Consider the following 7,934-nt stretch of genomic DNA (forward strand, 5'->3'; position numbering starts at 1 on the left):
ATAACTCAATTCTTTTATAATTTAACCTTTACCATTTATAATTATTCAATTATTTCAACCATAATAAAATAAAATAGTTGTATTATTTTCTAAACATTTTTTGTTGTGACATAAATTTAATCAAAGTAAGAATCAATTACTTTTGAATTAACACATCAACTGATTTTTTTTTTTTTTTTAAGTTATTCTTTCACACATTTTCATTATTTTCTCCTTCTTATATATGTCATATTCACATTAGCTCATGTATTTATGATAAAGGCTGACTAATCCAAGGAATAACCAAATTATTAATTAAACACATATGTCAGTGTATATATATAGAGTAAACCAAGTGATTATTGATTAAAATTATTTCCGTACAAGATTACTTTTTATATTTAGATATATTAAATTATTAATGGATAGAACAAAATCAATATGACTGGCTATGAATTGAATATAGAAAGAGATGTTTATATTGAGGAGTGTTAGGGCCAGCAATTTTTGTGTTTTGTAACCATTAATTGACTACCAATAATGGTTTTAATGGTGTGAGATTAAATTCAATGGCGTGGGATCGTTCAATTTTTTTTTATGGTTAAATGCTGGCCAACTTTTTAAAAAATTGCTGGCTCGCTAAACTTTCCCTGTATATAATAAATAAGTACAGTGGGGAGAACTTGATAAATGAATTGTAGCGTTAAAATAACACACCAAAATTGAACTACTTTTGTTGGACCACATAACAATTAACAAATTGAAATTTTGCGAAAAACAACAATAGCTGATGATAATGATAAGTGATTTGCAGTAATAGTAATCATTTAAATTGTTAGATTCCTAAAAATAAAGAAAAAAGAAACTTAATTAGTTCAATTATTTCGGAGAAAAATAGTCTGGTGATAGCTCTCCTCTATAATAATAAGAACATAATCTTGATGACACATTGAAAATTAGTCGGACATGGTTACTTCACAAATTCTTTTCATATAGATTTCATGGACCACATACATAAGCGAATTGAGATTTATATTAAGGAAATATAAAGTTGCTGATCATTGTAAATTTGGATTGGTCGCTGGTCTCGATCTTTGTTATCTTAATAACAATAATGCATCAACAACAACAAAATGTTATTCTATTAGCTAGATGAGATTAACTACATACACCAAACAAATAACATTGTTATGTCCTATCATGTATTATATTTGTCTTAAAATCGTTTATAGATAGATTTTATTTTGACCACTTCATTCAAAAAAAATTTACGTCTTTCTCTTCTATTTTATTCAAAATCGTTTATTATTTTTGTTCGGTTGTTCGTTAGATCACTTGAGGAAATGATAATTGGAAGTGAGGGTTAGGACCCTAATACGAGAGCTGAGATAAGAAATTGAGCATGTAAATCCTCAATTGATCGGTGGGTGCGGTCACCTATAAGGACAATTTGATGCTAAAATAAGTGTTTATACGATAAAACGGTTAGATTAGGGTTATGGTGACGTACTTGTAAAAAAGGGTAGGTTCCTCTCTTTTATTTCTCTTTTTTTGGTGGACCCTCCTGTTTGAGCCTAGTTGTCTGGAAATTTCTATCAGTTATCCAGACTTCTACTGACAAGATCATGTAATGTGATGGACACATTGTTGCTCGGATGGGTTGTGGACCTGTCGGGTCGTCGCAGGTTCGTTTATTTGGTGGACCTTCGACTCTTGTTAGGTTGGGCCAGAATATTGCCCCTAATGTGTGAAGTCGTAGAACTTACGATTGTTGCATTAGTTTAGTCCGTGTTCTCGTGTGATATAGTCTTTATCTAATCGCGACTTCGCCAATGGGACTCACGCTTTTAGCGCTTTCTTTGTGTGCGTGAGTTGCCCCAATCGTACTAAGACATCGCTTCGATTTCTGTACCCGACGAAACATTAAATGCCTTTTAAGAGTGATTTGAAAGCGCGTAAAAAAGTCAATTCTACCCTTGACCTTTCGCGCTTCTCCTCCTTCAGTTACAATTACTTCCCCCACTTCATTCTATCATTTCTTTTCCTCTTTCTCTTTCTTTCACACAAATGCCATCACCACTCTTGCCGTTCCTCATTTTCTCTGCCGCGACACCGCGACAACTACCGTTGATATTACTTAAGGATTTTGCTTTTCTCTTTTAATTGTTAATATTTTCAATAATTAACGTAGAGAAAAATAGTACTAGAAATGTTTTTGTTTTTCTCTTTTAATTGTTAATATTTTCAATAAATTTTAATGATCATTATAATATATGTGTAAAACTAAAAAAACACACTTAATACAAAAAGTGAGAGTATTTATTTATCTTTTTTTAACTAAAGGTAAGTTATTTCATTTTATAAAAGTGAAATATAGAGTCCACAATTGGAGAACTTGATACGGCAAAAGATTAGAGTTCTTCCAACACAAAAAGTGCATCTAAGATTGGAATTTTCAAAGCAAGCAATATAATAAAAAACTCAAACAACTTATGACTAAGAAAAGAGAAGAGAAGAGAAGTATATTTTAAACAGAAAATTTATTTTGAAGAAGAAGGTTGAGAGGAGACAATGGTGAACTCGTGTACAAGGGTTCCTGCCTGAGCCAGAATTTTCTCAGGAGTCAGACATTTGCCTTAAAAAATTTACAAATTCCGAGCCAGCCACAATTTTCAGAGAGTGAATGCAAACTGGGTTTTCATTTTGGTGAAGTGAGATCTTAAATTGATTGCTTGAAAGCTTGAATCTAACCATATTTATAGTGGTTGTGCATGTATAGGGAGGAGGGAACGAGGTGTTGGCCCAATTTTGCCTACACTGTTGTCGCTGTTGGACAAGAAAATAGACAACGGTAGATCGATTGTGGTGCTTGCTGACATTATTGACATTGGCTTGAGATGTGATTCATCCTTGAGTGGAGTTTCTTTATGGTAGATAAGACATTGTGACTCAATCTCCATAGAAAAACTTTTATTTTTAGATTGTACTGAATATTTCAAATTGAGGTCCATAGTTTTCTGTTTCTGATTCTGTCATCAAGTTGTTGTTCATGAACTTAAAAAAATAGTAGGTTAGCTCATATCCTGATATTACTGAATAGTTCCCATCTTTTTCCTTACTCCAAGTCCAACAATCTTTACCCTGCCCTATAATTGTGTTGCATATTATTCTGGCTCTATGATGTACGGACACTGACTCGGATATGGGACATGCCAACACACAAATTTTAAAATCTTATAAAATACGGGGACACGCATATATATAAAATATAAAATATTTTTTAGATAAAGATATTTTATTTATATTAAAACATAAATTAATTTTTTAATTATTTTTAGTATCTTATTTTAATTATATAAAGTATTTAAAATATTTTTTATTTTAATAAATAATATATACTATTTTTAAATTTATTTCAAGAATACATGTTCAGAATAAAGTTGGACATGCTAACACGTGATAGTATTTAGGTGTGTCGAAGCATATCCAAAGAATTTTTTTATTGAGAATCGGTTGGACACAACAGACACGCGTGTCAAACGAGTGTCGATGAATATCGTGGCCAAAATATATCTGACACACGGACACGATAATTCATCAGGGAACTTGACTATTCCACAAGGCTCTCAAATGTGGTGCCTGTGAAGAAGGCAAATGGGAAATGGAGGATGTTTGTCGATTACTCAGATCTCAACAAGGCGTGTCCCACAGACTCGTTCCTTCTTCTCAACATTGATGCCCTAGTAGATGCGGCGGCAGGATACAAATTTTTTAGCTTTAGGGATGCAAATTCGGGATACAATTAGATTCCAATGCACTGACCTAACGAAGATAAAACGGCATTTATAACGCCAGTAGGGACCTACTATTATAAGGTCATGCCGTTTGGATTGAAGAACGTGGGGGCAACTTACTAAATACTAATGAATAAAGTTTTGAAAGACTACATCGGTAAGTCGGTAGAGGTTTACGTGGACGACATACTGGATGGTGAAGACGACCGAACTGAATAGCTTGGTAGCTGACCTGAGCATCATCTTTGACCCACTCCGAAAGCGCAATATAAGGTTGAACCACCTAAAGTGCGTGTTTGCCATGGAGGCAGAGAAGTTTCTTGGATTCATGATCACACAAAGAGGGATAGAGGCCAATCGGATAAGTGTGAAGCCGTTCTGTGAATGATAAGTCCTGGTTGTGTGAAGGATGTGCAAAGGCTGGCAAGGAGACTGACGGCCTTGTCACGTTTCCTCGGTGCATTGGCAGCCAAGGCGCTGCCTTTCTTCAACCTGATGAAGAAAGCGACGGCCTTCGAGTGAACCCCGGCGTGTGAAAAAGCTTTTAATCACTTTAACAAAATCTTTTCAGAGCCACTGGTTCTCGGTAATCCAAAAGAAGGAGAGACCTTGTATTTGTACCTTGCGCTGACGGAAGAGGTTCTGGCAGCTGCCCTGGTCCGGGAGGAGGACAGGATGCAACAGCCTGTGTACTTCATAAGCAAAGTGCTCCAAGGAGCGGAGCTGAGATACACTAGGCTAGAGAAATTAGCCTACGCCTTGTTAATATCCTCTCGAAGGTTACGACAATACTTTCAAGGACACCTGATCACGCTAAGAACCGACCAAGCAATCTGACAAATTCTACAGAAGTCTGACCTGGTGGGGCGAATGGTGACTTGGGCAATAGAGCTGTCCCAGTTTGATATTCGGCATGAGCCCCTGCACGCAATTAAAGAATAAGCCATGATTGATTTTTTTGTTAAAGTGACCGAAGATGTTCTTGAGGATCCGAGCGTGCGGTGAAAATTTCATGTTGACGAGGCTTCCAACCAAGCGTTCAGAGGAGCCGAGATCATTTTAGAAAGCTCAAAAGGAGTAACTTATGAGCAATCTATCAAATTTGAATTCCCGGTCTTAAATAACCAAGCCGAATATGAAGCAATAATTGGCGGCTTAATTTTAGCCAAAGAGGTTAGAGTAACAAAGCTTGAAGACACAACAGCGACTCACAGGTCGTAACCTCACAAGTCAACGGGACATTCCAAGCTTGGGACCTATTATTGCGAAAATATTTGAAAAAAACTAAACAGTTGTGCAAGGATTTTGAGGAGGTAGCGGTTCAACATGTTTCCAGGGAAAGAAATGCTAGAGCGGACCTTTTATCAAAATTGGCGAGCACCAAACCCGGAACAGAAAACCGATCTCTCATCTAAGGCTTGGTGAAGGAGCCGTTGGTAACCCTCTGTTTGATTCAAGCTCAAGAGCCCCTTTCTTGGATCAGCTTGATCCAAAGTTTTCTAGAAGGAGGACTGTTGCCAGAAGACGACAAAGAAGCTAAAGCAGTAAGAAGAGAAGCCGCTAAGTACGCAGTACTACAGGGACATATATACAAGAGAGGGCTCAACCAACCCTTACTAAAATGCTTACGGCGCAACCTGACGGAGTATGTCCTAAGAGAAGTGCATGAAGGATGTTGTGGGCACCACATTAGGGAAAAGGCTTTGGCTCAGAAGCTCATTAGAGCTTGTTACTATTGGCCTTTCATGATGACAGATGCTCACAAGTTCGTGAAGAAGTGCAAGAAATGCCAAGAAAACATGAATTTTCACAAAGCACCAGCAGAAGAGCTAAGCTCCATCCTGGCCTCCCGACCTTTCTCCCAATGGGGAGTTGACCTCTTGGGTCCTTTCTGGGTGGCTGCCCCAAGACTGGTCAAATACCTCATTATAGCCATTGATTATTACACTAAGTGGGTGGAGGCTGAACTATTGGCAAGTATATCATCTGTGAAATGCTAAAAATTCCTATAGAGACAAGTGATCGCTAGGTTTGGGATCTTGGAGATCGTTGTATCGGATAATGGAACACGATTTTTCGATAAGAAATTTGGGGAGTTCATAGCAAGACTTGGAATCAAGCAAAAATTTTCCTCTGTGGAGCATCCCCAGAGCAACAGGTAAGCCGAGGCGGTGAACAAGATTATCCTCAAAGGACAAAAGAAGCACCTGGATCAGAGAAAGGGCTCCTGGACAGACGAGTTAGTCTCTATCTTATGGTCTTACAGGATAACACCACAATCCTCTATCAGGGAGACGTTATTTCATCTTACATATGGCATCAATGCGCTGATTCCCGTGGAGATCGGGGAACCGATCCTAAGGTTGCTCCTTGGCGAAAGCGATGAAGCGAATGAAAATAATTTGATAGATGAAACCAGAAAGATAGCCCACTTGTCGGAAGCAACGCTGAAGCAGAGGTTAGCGTTGTGTTACATCGTAAGGTGCAAAACAAGAGAAGGCAATATCGGTCCGCAACCCCCGGAGAAGGCAAGCCTCGCCTAATTGGGAAGGACCTTACAGGGTAAAAGAAGTGCACGAAAAGGGCACCTACAAGTTGGAACGGCTAGACGAAAAGGAAGTTCCGAGGACTTGGAATGCAATGAACCTCTGAAAGTTTTTCTCCTGAAGGCTTGACGACCTCTCGACCAACCGATTATCCTTTTCCTTTGTTTACTTTAACTTTCATTTACTTTGTTCGTTCTTTCTTTAATTTACTTTGTTTAACCAAAACACTTGTTTTATTATACATTGTTAAAGAGGGGGTACTCTTTTCCCATGCCCTCAGAGCGAGACAACGGCAAGGAGTTTTAACGAGGCCCATTGTTGAAAAGCGATTACGTGTTGATTTTAAAACTTATTTTTTGCTTTGATTTGTTTATTCATGTGTTATCAAGTTATAAAGACGGGTTCCCGGGACTGATCACCCTGGGAACTATAATGCCACGACATACGGATATCCATCGAATTATAACTTGCCGACCAAATGGAAAAAAAAAACAAGAAAAGCAACTAAAATAATGTAAAGATTCTAAGAGTCTCAATCGTTAAAATGGTAGCATAAAAGAGCATCACACATGCCCAATCATGACAAAGTATTTTTCACAATTACATACCAAAGGCATCACATCAGTCCGATAACAAAAACAGTTCGAGACGAAAATTCAAAAAATTACAAGTGACAAACCACATCACTTCCTTGGGATGTTGATCACCTTCCCATACTGGATCATCTTAAAGGCATCGATCGCCGAATTGTCGAAGTCAGGAACGAGGAGGGAAACTTGAGTTTTCATCGTCTCCTCGGTAACAGTAATTGTGTCCCGGGCGTCCTTCAGGATTTTCTTATTTTTCTTCTTCATGGTCAGGGCCTCCTGGCGAGCGGAGTCTGCCGACTTCATGGCCTCAACTAGTTTCTCCTCCAACTCTTTCACTTTACCCTCTGATGCAAGAGCCCAACCCCGAGTTTCATTGAGCTGTTTGGAGAAAGAGAGGTCCCGTTCCACAAGGCAGTTGATCTCATCGGTAGTCTCTTTCAACTTATCCTCCTCTTCGGCAAGCTAGGTCTTCAAGGACTCCTCTTGGGCCTTGTGGTTGGTGATGTCTCTCTGAGCAGCCCTAAATTTTCCTTCTAAAACCTATCCCTGTGCCAACATGGGCTCCACCTTTCTGGCAATGGCGGCTGCCTAGAGGAGACTCCCGTACATCCACCTCGCCTGGGTGACCAGTTCTTCTTCATAACAGAGGGAATTTTTTTCATGTTGGAGTTTGTTTTTCTCTTCTTGGGGTTAGAAATAATGATCACCTCACCTTCGGGTTCAATCATTACTCCCTTACTCCGCTCCGCTTTGTCAGTAAAAATGTTCTCGGTGGGTACCTCGGGAGGAGAGCGTGATTGAGCTTCACCCTCGCCGGCTGTAGGACCTCAGGCTCAACGGTGGGGTCGTCGAGTTGTCATCATCACTGTCATTCCCCAGGAAGAGATGAGTGATCAAGCGGGTCAAATTTGTGTGCCTGGGAGCCATCCCAACAACAAAAGAAGCAAAAAGCAAAATAAAAGCAAACTTAGAAAATCAGAAGATAAACAGTATATGAAGTCGGAAGCAAAACAATAATGTGCAAG

Source organism: Arachis ipaensis, chromosome B03 (assembly GCF_000816755.2).
Source record: "Arachis ipaensis cultivar K30076 chromosome B03, Araip1.1, whole genome shotgun sequence".
Classification (NCBI taxonomy): Eukaryota; Viridiplantae; Streptophyta; class Magnoliopsida; order Fabales; family Fabaceae; genus Arachis; species Arachis ipaensis.